The sequence below is a fragment of the Piliocolobus tephrosceles genome, chromosome 11, assembly GCF_002776525.5.
Source record: "Piliocolobus tephrosceles isolate RC106 chromosome 11, ASM277652v3, whole genome shotgun sequence".
NCBI classification, from domain to species: Eukaryota; Metazoa; Chordata; class Mammalia; order Primates; family Cercopithecidae; genus Piliocolobus; species Piliocolobus tephrosceles.
In genome coordinates this window covers 60263619-60278578 of record NC_045444.1, presented here as the reverse complement: position 1 = coordinate 60278578, position 14960 = coordinate 60263619, and the positions used below count along the sequence as shown (strand labels likewise).

At 41.7% G+C, this 14960-nt stretch overlaps 2 pseudogenes; one reads left to right on the top strand and one right to left on the bottom strand.

Annotated features, from left to right (window-relative positions):
• Window positions 1-9029: 9029 nt before the first annotated feature.
• Window positions 9030-9992, top strand: LOC111522129 (annotated as a pseudogene).
• Window positions 9993-13333: 3341 nt separating this feature from the next.
• LOC111522183 lies at window positions 13334-14214 on the bottom strand (annotated as a pseudogene).
• Between the last annotated feature and the right edge of the window lie 746 nt (window positions 14215-14960).

The following is a 14960-nucleotide window of genomic DNA, read 5'->3' as shown; positions in this document are numbered from 1 at the left end:
AGTCAGAACAGGCAAGAGGAAGAGAAGTAGCTCTGAAGATGCAGAGTCCCTTCCTGAATTAGTTCCCAAAGATTGCTGTCCTCCTCCAGAAGGGTAAAAGGCAGGGACTTCAGCCACTTCCATTTATACTATTCTCAGATTTTCAAAGAAGACGTGGGTTTGGTTTGAGATCAACTAAGTTTGAGAGAAAAGTGAAATGTCTGAGCAGAAAAGTTCGGCCGGGTGCGGTGGCTCATGCCCGTAATCCCAGCACTTTGGGAAGCCTAGGCGGGCGGATCACCTGAGGTCAGGAGTTCAAGACCAGCCTGGCCAACATGGTGAAACCCTGTCTACTAAAAATACAAAAATTAGCCGGGTGTGGTGGTGTGCCCCTGTAATCCCAGCTCATTAGGAGGCTAAGGTGGGAAAATTGCTTGAACCTGGGAGGCAGAGGCTTCAGTGAGCCAAGGTCATGCCACTGCACTCCAGCCTGGGCAACAGAGCAACACTTCATCTCAAAAACAAAAATGAAAACAAAAACAAAAACAAAAACAAAGAGCTCAGCAGACTGACAGTCAAGGATTTAAAACTCAAGAAAGAGACTACTCAGAAAGATAACAATTTGAAGAAAAAATTAAGTGGGACTAATTTGTTTGAGGACATGGATTTTGAGGAAAAGCCTAATTCTGAAAGGCAAAAGGTCTTAATTCCGGCCAGTGAAAAGGCATGTGATTCTATTAATATATGAATTGTAACTTCCCTTTAGAGTCATTTGCTATTATTCTTCTTTCACATTTGAAGACTACTTCGAAAATACATGAGGCTTATTGTATGGTTTCATCCAGAGGAAATTTATAAGAAATTGAAAGTATTGTCATTAATATGGCTTGTAGGTAACATGTATGTTCCAGTTACCATTGTTGTGTAACAAATTACCCTAAAACTTAGTGGCATAAAATGACCACTTTATTATGCTCACAGATTCTCTGGGTCAGGAATTCAGATTGGGTGCAGTGGGTATGGATGATAATCTTCACTCTACTGTATCTGAAGCCTCAGTCAGGAAGAGTCAAAGGCTGTGGGTAACTCAACGACTGGGGGCTGGAATCACCTGGATTTGACTTCACTCACTTATCTGGCAGAGGATGCCGGCTTTTCTTTTTTTTTTTTAGGTGGAATTTTGCTCTTGTTGCCCAAGCTAGAGTACAATGGCACGATCTCAGCTCACTGCAACCTCTGTCTCCCAGGTTCAAGCAAATCTCCTGCCTCAGCCTCCTGAATAGTTGGGGTTACAGGCATGTGTCACCATGCCCAGCTAATTTTGCGTTTTTAGTAGAAATGAGGTTTCACCATGTTAGCCAGGCTGGTCTCAAACTCCTGCCCTCGGGTCATCTGCCCTCCTTGGCCTCCCAAAGTGCTGGGATTACAGGCATGAGTCACCACATCAAGAAGGATGCTGGTTTTTAACCAGGACACCTACCGTGTGGTCTCTGCATGAGTGAGTGTGGGCTTCCTTACAGCATACAGTTGAATTCCTGTATTGAGTGTCCCAAGACAGCAAAATGAAACATGGCATTTTTGTGATCTAGCCTCAAAATTTACATAGCATCACTCTCCAGTACTCTTTTATTGAGACAGTCACAAGTGTTTGCCCAAGTTTAAGGAGAAAAGCCATAAACTCCACTTCTCCATAAGACAAATGTTAAGGTCACATTATAAAAAGAGCACTTGGAATAAGAGATACTATTTCAGCCACTTTGGGAAAATACAATCTGCAATAAAACATGCATGAATACATAAAGGGAGCATCTAACAGAGTGCAAAGAATAGGCATCTGAGAGTTATTTTTCACATCTATGGTGGCTGAAATTTAAAGTATTTCCTCAAAGACTGAGATATAAAGAAGAATTTTACATATCCCCTATGGCTTCTTTATTAGGAATTATTTTCCATAAATGTCTTGAAAGTGTAAGATTTACAGAGTTTTTTTTTTTTTGTTCTTTATTTTTATTTTATTATTATTATTATTTTTGAGACAGAGTCTCACTCCATCACCCAGGTTGGAGTGCAGTGGCTTGATCTTGGCTCACTGCAACCTCACCTCCCAGGTTCAAACAGTTCTCATACCTTAGCCTCCTGAGTAGCTTGAGTAGCTGAGATTACAGGTGCATACCACCACATCAGGCTAATTTTTGTATTTTTAGTAGAGGCGGGGTTTCATCATGTTGGCCAGGCTGGTCTCGAACTCCTGACCTCAAGTGATCCACCCGCCTTGGCCTCCCAAAGTCCTAGGATTACAGGCATGAGCTACCATGTCTGGCCAGTGTTTTAATTAATATCTTGCTTTTACATGTACAACTTAGTGGATTGCAATTCTTTAAACATCTCATGAGCAGATGAACAGCAGCTCACAAGATGTTCGGAATTTTAAAATCTATAGGAGTTTCTCATTTGGCCTAAAATTGAGGGTGCTGATCTAATAACTCGATCACTCACATCTCTTTAAAATAAAATTTAATAGATTGCTTTAATAGAGAATTATTAATCATAGAAAAAATACTCAATCTGTCAGGTGTACATTCTTTTTTATTAGCACCCATTTCATTATGTAATTCAAAGGTTTGGAATATTGGAAATCAGCCTGCATCTTTGAAAGAAACCTTAATGCTTTGTTACTGCAAGTATTTTTTTCTTTTCCTTTTTTTAAATATGAAAAGAGACTGAAGAATTGTCCTGATGTTTGGTTAATAAATTAAAAACCTATGTTTAAATGCTTTAATATCCTGGTCCTATTTCACTGTGTCATCAGGGGTTGGTTTATCAGCTGTAAAATTACATAAGAAACCTTTTAAATGTAGACCTGTTAACAATATTTGAACTTCTGTGCATATACTGTGATCTTCTAATAATGACTACATCAATTGTGACAGCTCACTGTAGCTCACCAGCACTAGCTCTACAATTGCTGATGTATTTTCAAAGATCAGAGAAGGTAACAAGGCTGGGCTTTTTCCAGCATTCAGTGATTGTTACTCATTCAACATTTCAGGTCTTTTCTAGCCTTCTCCAAATCCTTTTTTGCAAACCGTATGAACAAAACATTACTTTTTTTTTTGAGACAAGTTCTCATCCTGTCACTCAAGCTGGAGTGCAGTGGCGTGATCACAGCTCACTGCACCCTTAACCTCCCCAGGCTCAAGTGATCATCCCACCTCAGCCTCCCAAGTAGCTGGGACTACAGGCACGTACCACCATGCCCAGCTAATTTTTGTAATATTTTTAGAGTCGGGGTTTTGCCATGTTGCCCAGGCTGGTCTCAAACTCCTGGGCTCAAGTGATCAGCCTCAGCCTTCTAAAGTGCTAGAATTACAGGCATGAACTACAGCACCTGGCCAGGACACTACTTTTAAGAACCAAGAAACTGCAATATTTGAGTAGCCAATCAATTAAGAAGGCGGAAGAGAGGTTGATTATATAGCAAGGACAGACCCAAGGGAAAGGAATTTTGAAAGTTGACAATTTTTCATTTTAAAACAATAAGTTTGGCTGGGTGCTGTGGCTCACGTCTGTAATCCCAGCAAATCACAAGAGAATCACTTGAGGCCAGGAGTTCGCGACCAGCTTGGGCTATGTAGTGAGATCCCATCTCCACCAAAAAAAAAAAAAAGTTTTTTTAAAAATTAGGGTGATATGGTGGTGTGCACCTGTAGTCCCAGCTACTCAGGAAGCTGAGGTGGGAGAATCACTGAAGCCCGGGAGTTTCAGAGTACAGTGAGCTGTGATAGCCCCACTGCACTCCAGCCTGAGTGACAGAGCAAGACCCTGTCTCTAAAACAAAACCCAAAAACAAAAAAAAAAATTAAGTTTAATGGAATACATCTCAGTTAACAGTTATGTTAGATGAGGAGGCCTTAGCTTAGAGCAAATCCAGCTTTCTCTGTGTCTAGTTCTACCATAATTGAGTGATGAGGAAAGAAGTATACAGTAATGTGTATAAGTTAGGGTTTGTTTGGCTACAGGTTTGAAAGCAATCAGAAACCAAAATAGAGAGCATTGGCTTGAAGTGCAGAAAAAAGTTTACTTCTAAACTGATAAGGTGACTCCGCGGATCATCAGGGATCTGAGTGTTTTTCTCTCCCTCTTTTTTCCCATTTGCTTGTGTCATCTATGATTTTTAAAAAATTATTTTTTATTTCAGTAGGTTTTGGGGGAATGGGTGGCATTTGGCTACATAGATAAGTTCTTAATGGTGATTTCTGAGATTTTGGTGCACCCATCACCCAAGCGGTGTACACTGTACCCAACGTGTAGTCTTTTATTTCTCACCCCCCTACCACCGTTTCCCGAGTCTCCAAAGTGCATTGTATTATTTTTATGCCTTAGCATCCTCATTGAGTGCTTCTCTCTTAATGTCTTACCTATTTTTCTTAGTACACAGCCTCATAGGTCAAGATGCTTCAGGTCCAGCTACTGTTTCTCTATTCTAATGAGCAGGAAGGAGAAAGGGCAAAGAAAACACGCCGTTTACCCTTACAAACACTTCCCAGAAACTCAACTCAACAATTCAGTTAACATCTCATGAACTAGAATTTACTCAGAAGCCATATCTAGCTGCGAGGAAGGTTGGGACGTACAGTTTTTATTTCCTGTGGCCGTGTTTCTATCTAAAAAAAATCTATAACCAAATACTACGGTTTGAATGTTTTTGTTCCCCTCAAATTTATGTGCTGGAAGCTTAATCCTCATTGCAACAGTGTTGAGAGGTGGGGGCTGAATGGAAGGCATTTCAGTCATGAGGGCTCTACCCTTGTGTGTGGATTAATGCTGCTATAAAAAAAGAGCTTGCAGGAGTGGGCTCTCTCTCTTCTGCTCTTCTGCTACGTGAGGAACAGGGTTCCCCCTCCTCTGGAGGATGCAGAGTTCAAGGCACCATCATGGAGGCAGAGACTGGACCCTAAACAGATGCCAAAACTGCTGGCACCTTGATCTCAGACTTCTCAGCCTCCAGAACTGTGAACAATATATACCTGTTTATTATAAGTTCCCCAGTCTCAGGTGTTCTGTTATAGCAGCACAAATAGACTAAGGCACTAAGGAAAAAGGGGAGGTAACATATAATATTCCCCGACACAAAATAAGTCTTTTAGGAAAGGAGAGATGATCTAGGAACCAATAAACTGTTGTGAAACAAATTTATATGATGCTTGGTTAGTCAGTGTGTGACCAAATAGCAAAATGATTTTAAACTTTATTCTACCCAAATGAACATCAAGAATTAGATTTAAATGAGACAAAACAATTATTTTTGATGTTATTAAGGGTGAAAGTGGCATTGTGGTGGTGTTAGGAAAATGCCCTTACTTTTTAAAGATTTACATTGAGGATAAAGGGGTGAAATGACATGATCTTTGGCATTTACTTGAAATACATCTACAGGCCAAGGGCAATGGCTCTTGCCTGTAATCCCAGCACTTAGGAAGGCTGAGGCAGGAGGATCGCTTGAGTCCTAAAGTTCAAGACCAGCCTGAGCAACATAGTGGGACACTGTCTCCACAAAAAATTTAAAAATTAACCAGGCGTGGTGGCACACGTTAGTCAGTTCAAGCTACTGGGGAGGCTGAGGTGGGAGGATTGCTTGAGCCCTGGAGGTTGAGACTGCAGTGAGTTGTGTTCAAGCCACTATATTCCAGCCTGAGTGATAGAGCAAGACCTTCTCTCAAACGAACAAACAACCCCAAACAAAACAAAAACAAAAAACTTCTACAAAGAAAAAAGGGGGAAGATGAAAAAAAAATAGTCAAAATCTTGATCATTGCTAGTTTGGGATTGGGGGCAGAGGCTCACACCTATAATTCTAGCACTTTCCGAGGCCGAGATGGACAGATCCCTTGAATCCAAGAGTTCGAGACCAACCTGGGCAACATGGCAAAAATCCCATCTCTACAAAAAATACAAAAATTAGTTGGGCATGGTGGTGCATGCCTGTGTTCCTGGCTACTTGGGAGGCTGGGGTGGGAGGATCAGCTAAGCCCAGGAGGTCAAGGCTGCAGTGAGCTGTGGGATCATTCCACTGTACCCCAGCCTGGGTGACAGAATGAGACCTGGTCTCAAAAAAAAATTTTTTTTTTTAAATTGGGGGTATGAGTACATGGGATTGATTGTACTATTATTTTTTTAGTATGTTTGAAATGTTTCTTTTTTGTTTTTTGGTGGTTTTTTTTTTGAGACGGAGTCTCACTCTGTCGCCCAGGCTGGAGTGCAGTGGCGTGACGTAGGCTCACTGCAAGCTTCGCCTCCCGGGTTCACAGCATTCTCCTGCCTCAGCCTCCCGAGTAGCTGGGAGGACAGGCGCCTGCCACCATGCCCGGCTAATTTTTTGTATTTTTAGTAGAGACGGGGTTCCACCATGTTAGCCAGGATGGTCTCGATCTCCTGACCTCGTAATCTGCCCGCCTCGGCCTCCCAAAGTGCTGGGATTACAGACGTGAGCTACCACTCCTGGCCTGAAATGTTTCAGTAAACAAACTTTTTTGTAAATAATCGGGATCAAAATTTTTAAATCTTAGTTGGTGATATCAGTACCATGTAACCTTGGCCAATTTAATGTTTCTGTGTTTGAGTTTCTTCATATGTAAAATGCAAATAATAATACCTGGCCTAACCAGTTAACAGCACTGTACTGAAGGCCAAGTATAAAAATGCCTGTGAAAGTGTTTCAGAACCTATAATATAGTGTGATATCAGATATTGCTGATAATGTGCTTGCTGTCATTTTTATTAATGTAAGGCCAGAGTCCATGTCGCATTATTCACTGCTGTATCTCTAGTGACTGGTAAAATGCCTGGAACATAATAGATATAAAATAAATGTTTGATAAGTGAGAACAAAATTAAGAAACAAAAAGTATATGAAAGTGACATAAACTCGTAAGGACAGAAGAGACCTGGGAAGTCATCCGATAACCTCATGTTATGTATGAGGAAACTGAGCCCAGAGCAATTAAAGGACTCACTTAACACGACACAGGTGGTAGAGTTTCAGTATGGTGGAGGAGATAAAGGCACAGTCATCTGCAAAATCACAAGGGAAACACCAGAGACTCCAGGAGAATGTTGCTCTCTTTTTAGTTACTTTAGGAAAATCATGCCATAGTATCATTACATCACTGCTTGTTGCAGTCCCAAGGAACAGTGCATTCTCTAGCAGCACTCAGACTTTGTTCCATTAACAACTGTTACCAAACAGGAGGCAGTAGGCACTCAAAAACCCTTTTGTCACGTTTTGGTTCCAATGTTCTACAGGGGTAGAGGGAGCTTCTGCTCCCTGGCCTGTGGGTCATATGGTCTTTGTTGCAACTCTCAGTTTTGTTTTTGTAGAACACAGAAAATATGTAATGAATGAGTTTGGCTGTGTGCCAATACAACTTTATTTATAGAAATAGATGACCAGCTAGATTTGTCATAGAGGATTTGGTAAGAAGCCAGGACTTACCTAAAATGTACTCTGTTCCAAAGGCCAGTCTGTTCTCCAAATCCCCTCAAACATTATAATAATGATATACATTATAATTAATATATGCTACTAATAAAATTTTTTTTTTTAAATAAGGCAAAAGTGTGACTGTCATACAAATATTTTAAAAAGTTAAAGATTTGACCAGGTGTGGTGGCTCACGCCTATAATCCCAACACTTTGGGAGGCTGAGGGGGTGGATCACTTAAGGTCAGGAATTTGAGACCAGCCTGGCCAACCTGGTGAAACCTTGTCTCTACTAAAAATACAAAAATTAGCCAGGCGTGGTGTTGCAAATGTAGTCTCAGCCACTTGGGAGGCTGAGGCAGGAGAATCACTTGAACCTGGGAGGCAGAGGTTGCAGTGAGCCAAGATCCCACCACTGCACTCCAGCTTGGATGACAGAGTGAGACTTTGTCTCTAAAATAAAATAAAATGTAAAAAGTCAAGATTTTATTAAACACACTAATTAGTGAGGAAAACACCAATACATTAAAACCAGTTCAAAGGGGATTAAAAGAACAAACACATATAGAGGCAACCAGGAATGCCAAAATGAATTTGTCAATAGAAAAAACTGATCAATATTTACAAGAAATAGAATAATGCTTGGAATCATCTTTTCCACAGAGTGGTCATCACTTTCATCTTCACTGGACACAGCTTATTCCCATGTCTATGGACAAGACTCATTTGCATTACTATAAAGTTTTTTTTTGTTTTTTTTTTGTTTTTTTTTTTAAGACAGAGTCTTGCTCTGTTGTCCAGGCAGGAATGCAGTGGTGCCATATCGGCTCACTGCAACCTCCGCCTCCTGGGTTCAAGCAATTCTCATGCCTCAGCCTCTCGAGTAGCTGGGATTAAAAGCATGTACCACCATGCCTGGCTAATTTTTGCATTTTTAGTAGAGACAGGGTTTTACCATGTTAGCCAGGCTGATCTTGAACTCCTGGCCTCAAGTGATCCACCTGCCTCAGCCTCCCAAAGGGCTGGGATTACAGATGTAAGCCACTGCCCCTGGTCTTGCATTACTATAAGTTTTCAACAACTTACAGAGTTGCATATAACCATCAGTCTGTGATGAAAACTACAATTCTCCATATAGTCAGATAATTCCAAAGGATCTCTTATACAACCCCCACTGAAACGATACCCAGTCATCACCCATTCGGAATTTTCCCTGATAATTTATTATAATTTTTCTTAATGCTATTCTTTAATCCAAAGTTTCCCAAAAGGTGATAAACATAACACTGGTGATACTGGATTTTAGGTGGCATGGACAAATCCTTTTATCTTAATAAACATGTTTATTTTATAATAGGTTATAAAATTAAAATTAGACTGTCAAACTCATAATATCACAGATACTATTTTTTAAATACCTCTACCTAGATAGATCACTGAAATTTCAGAACATTATAAATAAGAGATGATTCTAAAATCCTGTAGAAAGAAAAAAAGTTACTTACAAAGGAGTAAGAATCACAGACGCCTCTGAAGAATTATCGTTAAAGTCTCTCTTCTCCCTGGCGTCATGTCTAAGTCAGAGTCTCCTAAAGAGCCCGAACACCTAAGGAAGCTCTTCATTGGAGGGTTGAGCTTTGAAACAACCAATGAGAGCCTGAGGGGCCATTTTGAGCAACAGGGAACGCTCAGGGACTGTGTGGTAAGGAGAGATCCAAACACCAAGCGCTCCAGGGGCTGTGGGTTTGTCACGTATGCCACTGTGGAGGAGGTGGATGCAGCCACGAATGCAAGACCACATAAGGTGGATGGAAGAGTTGTGGAGACCAAGAGAGCCCTCTCAAGAGGAGATTCTCAAAGACCAGGTGCCCACTTAACTATGAAGAAGATATTCGTTGGTGGCATTAAAGAAGACACTGAAGAACATCACCCAAGAGATTATTCTGAACAGTGCGGAAAAAATGAAGTGACTGAAATCATGACTGACTGAGGCAGTGGCAAGAAAAGGGGCTTTGCCTCTGTAACCTTTGACAACTATGACTCCGTGGATAAGACTGCCATTCAGAAATACCATCCTGTGAATGGCCACAACTGCAAAGCTAGGAAAGCCCTGTCAAAGCAAGAGGTGGCTAGTGCTTCATCCAGCCACAGAGGTTGAAGTGGTTCTGGAAACTTTGGTGGTGGTCGTGGAGGTGGTTTTGGTGGGAATGGCAACTTCGGTCGTGGAGGAAACTTTAGTCGTCGTGGTGGCTTTGGTGGCAGCCGTGGTGGTGGTGGATATGGTGGCAGTGGGGATGACTATAATGCATTTGGCGATGATGGAAGCAATTTTGGAGGTAGTGGAAGCTACAGTGATTTTGGCAATTACAACAATCAGTCTTCAAATTTTGGACCCATGAAGGGAGGAAACTTTGGAGACAGAAGCTCTGGCCCCTGTGGCGGTGGAGGCCAATACTCTGCCAAACCACGAAGCCAAGGTGGCTATGGCGGTTCCACTAGCAGCAGTAACTATGGCAGTGGCAGAATATTTTAATTAGGACACAAAGCTTAGCAGGAGAAGAGAGCCAGAGAAGTGACGGGGAAGCCACAGGTTACAACAGATTTGTGAACTCAGTCAAGCACAGTGGTGGCAGGGCCTAGCTGCTACAAAGAAAACATGTTTTAGACAAATACTCATGTGTATGGGCAAAAAACTCGAGGACTGTATTTTTTTTGCACCCATGCTATTGATTGCTAAATGTAATAGTCTGATCATGACGCTGAATAAATGACTTTTTTTTTTTTTTTAATGTGCTGTTTAAAGTTAGTCTACTCTGAAGCCATCTTGGTAAATTTCCCCCAACAGTGTGAAGTTAGAATTCCTTCAGGGTGATGCCAGGTTCTATTTGGAATTTATATACAACCTGCTTGGGTGGAGAAGCCATTGTCTTCAGAAACCTTGGTGTAGTTGAACTGATAGTTACTCTTGTGACCTGAAGTTCACCATTAAAAGAGATTACCCAAGCAAAATCATGGAATTATTGGTTATAAAAATAATTGTTGGCACATCCTATGCAATATATCTAAATTGATTAATGGTACCAGATAAAATTATAGATGGGAATGAAGCTTGTGTATCATCCATTATCATGTGTAATCAATAAACAATTTAATTCTCTTGGAAAAAAAAGGAGCAAGAATCAAACAAACATCAGATTTCCTGTCAACATTGGATGCTCAAAAACAGAAAATATACCTTCAAAGTTTAGAGTGAAAGTTATTTTAAGAGTAAAATTTTATTTCCATTCAAACTTTTCAATCCAGAGTGAAAGCACAGTTATTCTCAGAAATTTAATAACTCAGAAGATTTAACAGTCATATAAATTCCAGGTAAATTAAAAACTTAAGTGTGGTACAGATTTGTTTCCAGCCCAGATGGAGTCACAGAGACCAGATTTACTTTTCGGCCTGAAATCACTGAAAAAATAAGACAAAATCTATGAAACAATGGTTTTTAAGGCACTGGACATGACACAGTGAAGAAGAGTGATCCCTGAGAAATGAGAAGCTAGTCAAGTGAGCCCAGTGATGGTCCGGGCTTAGTGCCTGAGGAGAATTTCCAGGCTGCAGTGCACCAGAAGTTAAGGGGAACCCAGGCAAGATGCAGCGACCTCCCAGACTTAAGGAGAAGAGCTGAGAGTTGAACAGATGAAGCTGGGGAAGATCAAAAAGACTAAAGCTGTTGGAGCTTGCAGAACAAAGTACCGGAGAGGAGAAAGGGTCTCAGAGAAAGACAGAATCACCAAAATGTCCAGAGGTTCTCCCTCACGTACTCAGCTGACTGCTTATCAGCACATGCACAGGAGAAAACGACACATGGAAAGAACTACTCATAAGAAGCTCGTGTGGGGCCAGGAATAGTGCCAATTCCCCCACCCAGACTTGAAAACCTCGTAATTCATGAGGTATTAGGGTAGAGTACTCGGAAGGCTGTTGCCTCCATAGTGGGGGAAAGTTAGCCCTAGATTAAATGTTACTCTGATCTCACCTAATGAGGCTTAAAAGCAAGAACCAAAAGGATCAAACTTTTTCCAGGTTAACTTAGTTGCATCTCAGAACAAAGCTCAAGGATGTTTACAGGTATATAAAAATATCCAGCACCCAACAAAGCAAAATTTATAATGTCTGACATTTAATTTAAAAAAAGACAACTCTAAGGCATGCAAAGAAGCAGGAAAATTATAAGGAGAAAAAAATCAATCAATCAAAACTGCATAAAATAGACATAGATGATAGCATTAGTAGACAAGGGCTGGACGTGGTGGCTCACACCTGTAACTCTAGTACTTTGGGAGGATAATACGGGCAGATCCCTTGAGCCCAGGAGTTTGAGACCAGCCTGAGCAACACGGTGAAACCCCACCTCTAAAAAAAATGCAAAAATTAGCCAAGTGTGATGGCACATGCCTGTGGTCCCTGAGGTGAGAGAATGACCTGAGCCTGAGGAGGTTGAGGCTGCAGCGAGCTAAGATCGCATTACTACACTCTAACATGGGTAAGACCCTGTGTCAAAAAAAAAGTAGACAAGGACATTAAAACAGCAATTATAAATGTATTCCTTATATCTGAAAATCTAGAGTAATAGTTGTCAGTAGAAGCATGATTCCCCATCCTTGGTGACATTTGGCAATGTCTGGAGACAGTTTGACTGTCACAATTTGGGGGTAGTGGTGCCACTGGCATAATGTAGGTAGAATCCAGGGATGTTGCTAAACATTCTTCATGCACAGGAACAGCCCCCCACGACAAAAAATTATCTAGCCCAAATTGTCAGAAGTGCTGAGGTTGGGAAACTCTGATCTAGAGGCATGATTGAATATGTTAAGTAAAGACACAGGAAATATGAAAAAGATACAAATTGAACTTTTGGAGATAAAAATGACAATGAGATTAAAAATACACTGGATAGGATCAATAACAGGTTAGACATTGCAGAAAAACATGAGTGAACTTTAAAACATGCAATATAAGCCATGCAAAATGAAACTCAAAATATGTCTGGGGTATAAGAAAAAAGAAACAGATCATCAGTAAACTGTGGGACAACGTCAAGTGGCCTAACATATATGTTGTTGGAGTCCTGAAGAAAAGGGGTGACGGAAAAAATCTCGAAAGAAATAAAAGCCATGACATTTACAAATTTGATAAAAGCTATAAACCAACAGATCCAAGAAGCTTAACAAACCACAAGCACACGAAATGTGAAGAAAACTACACCAAGGCAAAATCATAATCAAGTCACTTAAAATAAATTATAAATAAAAAATATTAAAAGCAGCCAGAGGGCTGGGTGCGGTGGCTCACACCTGTAATCCTAGCACTTTGGGAGGCTGAGGTGGGCAGATGAACCGAGGTAAGGAGTTCAAGACCAACCTGACCAACGGGGTGAAACCCTGTCTTTACCAAAAATGCAAAAATTAGCTGGGTATGATGGTGGGCGCCTGTAATCCCAGTTACTTGGGAGGCTGAGGCACAAGAATTGCTTGAACCCGGGAGGCGGAGGTTGCAGTGAGCCGAGATCGCGCCACTGCACTCCAGCCTGGGTGGCAGAGTGAGACTCCATCTCAAAAAAAAAAAAAAAAAAAAAAAAAAGGAAAAGGAAAAAGCAGCCAGAGGAGAAAGAAGATATGATGTGTACAGAAGAATGGAGATAATGATGACAGAACATTTCTTGTTAGAGACAAGGTAAACAAAAGAAAATAGTGGAACAACATCTTTAAAGTACTTAAAAAGAAAAAGCTGTCCACCTAAATTTTTTTTTTTAGAAAATGATGTTTATTTTCCATCAACCGTTTTTCCATGTTACTTAAGAGCCCATGCAAGAACAGCTTAAGATCAGTCAGTGGTTGCTCCTACCCATTCAGTGACCTCAGCAGTGGGAGCTGCACACCAGTCTCCCGTGGCAGGCTGAGCACTCCAGTCTTCAGTAGGGAGCTGCTGAATAGGCACAGAGGGCACCTGCCACCTTCAGACCCGTCTGCACCCTCAGGCTGAGTAGCGGAGAACTCAGGAGCTGGCACAGTCTGTTCACCCTGAAATTCCTCCTTGGTCACTGCCTTTTCAGCAGCAGCCTGCTCTTCTTTTTCAATCTCTTCAGGATCTCTGTAGAAGTAGAGGTCAGGCATGACCTCCCTCAGGTGTTCACAGGAAATGGTGCCATGCATGTGCAGAACTTCCTGAGCCAGCATCCACCACATCAAACCCACTGAGTGAGCTCCCTTGTTGTTGCGTGGAATGGCAATGTCCACATAGTGCAGAGGACAATCTGTGTCACACAGAGCAATGGTAGGTAGGTTAACATAAGATGCCTCCATGAGAGGCTGGTGGTCAGCCCTGGGGTCAGTAACCACAAGAGGCCGTGGCTCCCGGAAGGCTGCCTGGATCTGGTTAGTGAAGGTTCCAGGAGTGAAGTGGCCAGCAATTGGAGTGGCTCCAGTGGCAGCAGCAAACTTCAGCACGGCCCTCTGGCCAGTATTCCTGGAAGATATAACACTGACATCAGCAGGGTTTTCAATGGCAACAATGGTACGAGCTGCCAGCAGAAGCTTCTCCCAGGTCCTCTTCAGATTTATGATGTAGATGCCATCACTTTTCCTTTTATAGATGTATTGTTCCATCTGGAAGTCAAGATTGGTGCCACCTAAGTGGATTCCTGCTGCAAGGAACTTAAGGACATCCTCCTCCTTCATTTGCAGGACATCAAGGGCTCCGGACATTGTGGAAGTTTCACTTTAAGTTACGATGGGAATCCACAATAATGCCGTATGGACCCCTCTTTAGGTAGCGCGGAAAAGCCTAAAATTGTATATTAAGATATCTTTTAAGCCAGGCATGGTGGTGCATGCCTGTAGTCCCAGCTATCCAGGAGGTTGACATAGGAGGATCACTTGAGCCCAGGAATTTGAGTTCAGCCTGGGCAACATAGTTAGACCCCATCTCTAAATAAATAAATATATCTTAAAAATGAAGCCAAAAGGCCGGGCGCGATGGCTCAAGCCTGTAATCTCACACTTTGGGAGGCTGAGACGGGCAGATCACGAGGTCAGGAGATCGAGACCATCCTGGCTAACACGGTGAAACCCCGTCTCTACTAAAAAATACAAAAAACTAGCCAGGCGAGGTGGCGGGCGCCTGTAGTCCCAGCTACTCGGGAGGCTGAGGCAGGAGAACGGGGTAAACCCGGGAGGCGAAGCTTGCAGTGAGCTGAGATCCGGCCACTGCACTCCAGCCTGGGCGACAGAGCGAGACTCCGTCTCAAAAAAAAAAAAAAAAAAGAAGACAAAATAGAGACCTTTTTAGATTTTAAAAAGCTGAAAGGACTCACCAGCGTATCCACATTACAGAAAATACTAAAGGAAATCTTTTAGGCAGAAAGAACATTGGAAATACTAATCTACCTAAAGGAATAAAGAGCATTGAAAATGGTAACTATGTAAGTAAATGTATACAATTTTTATCTTAT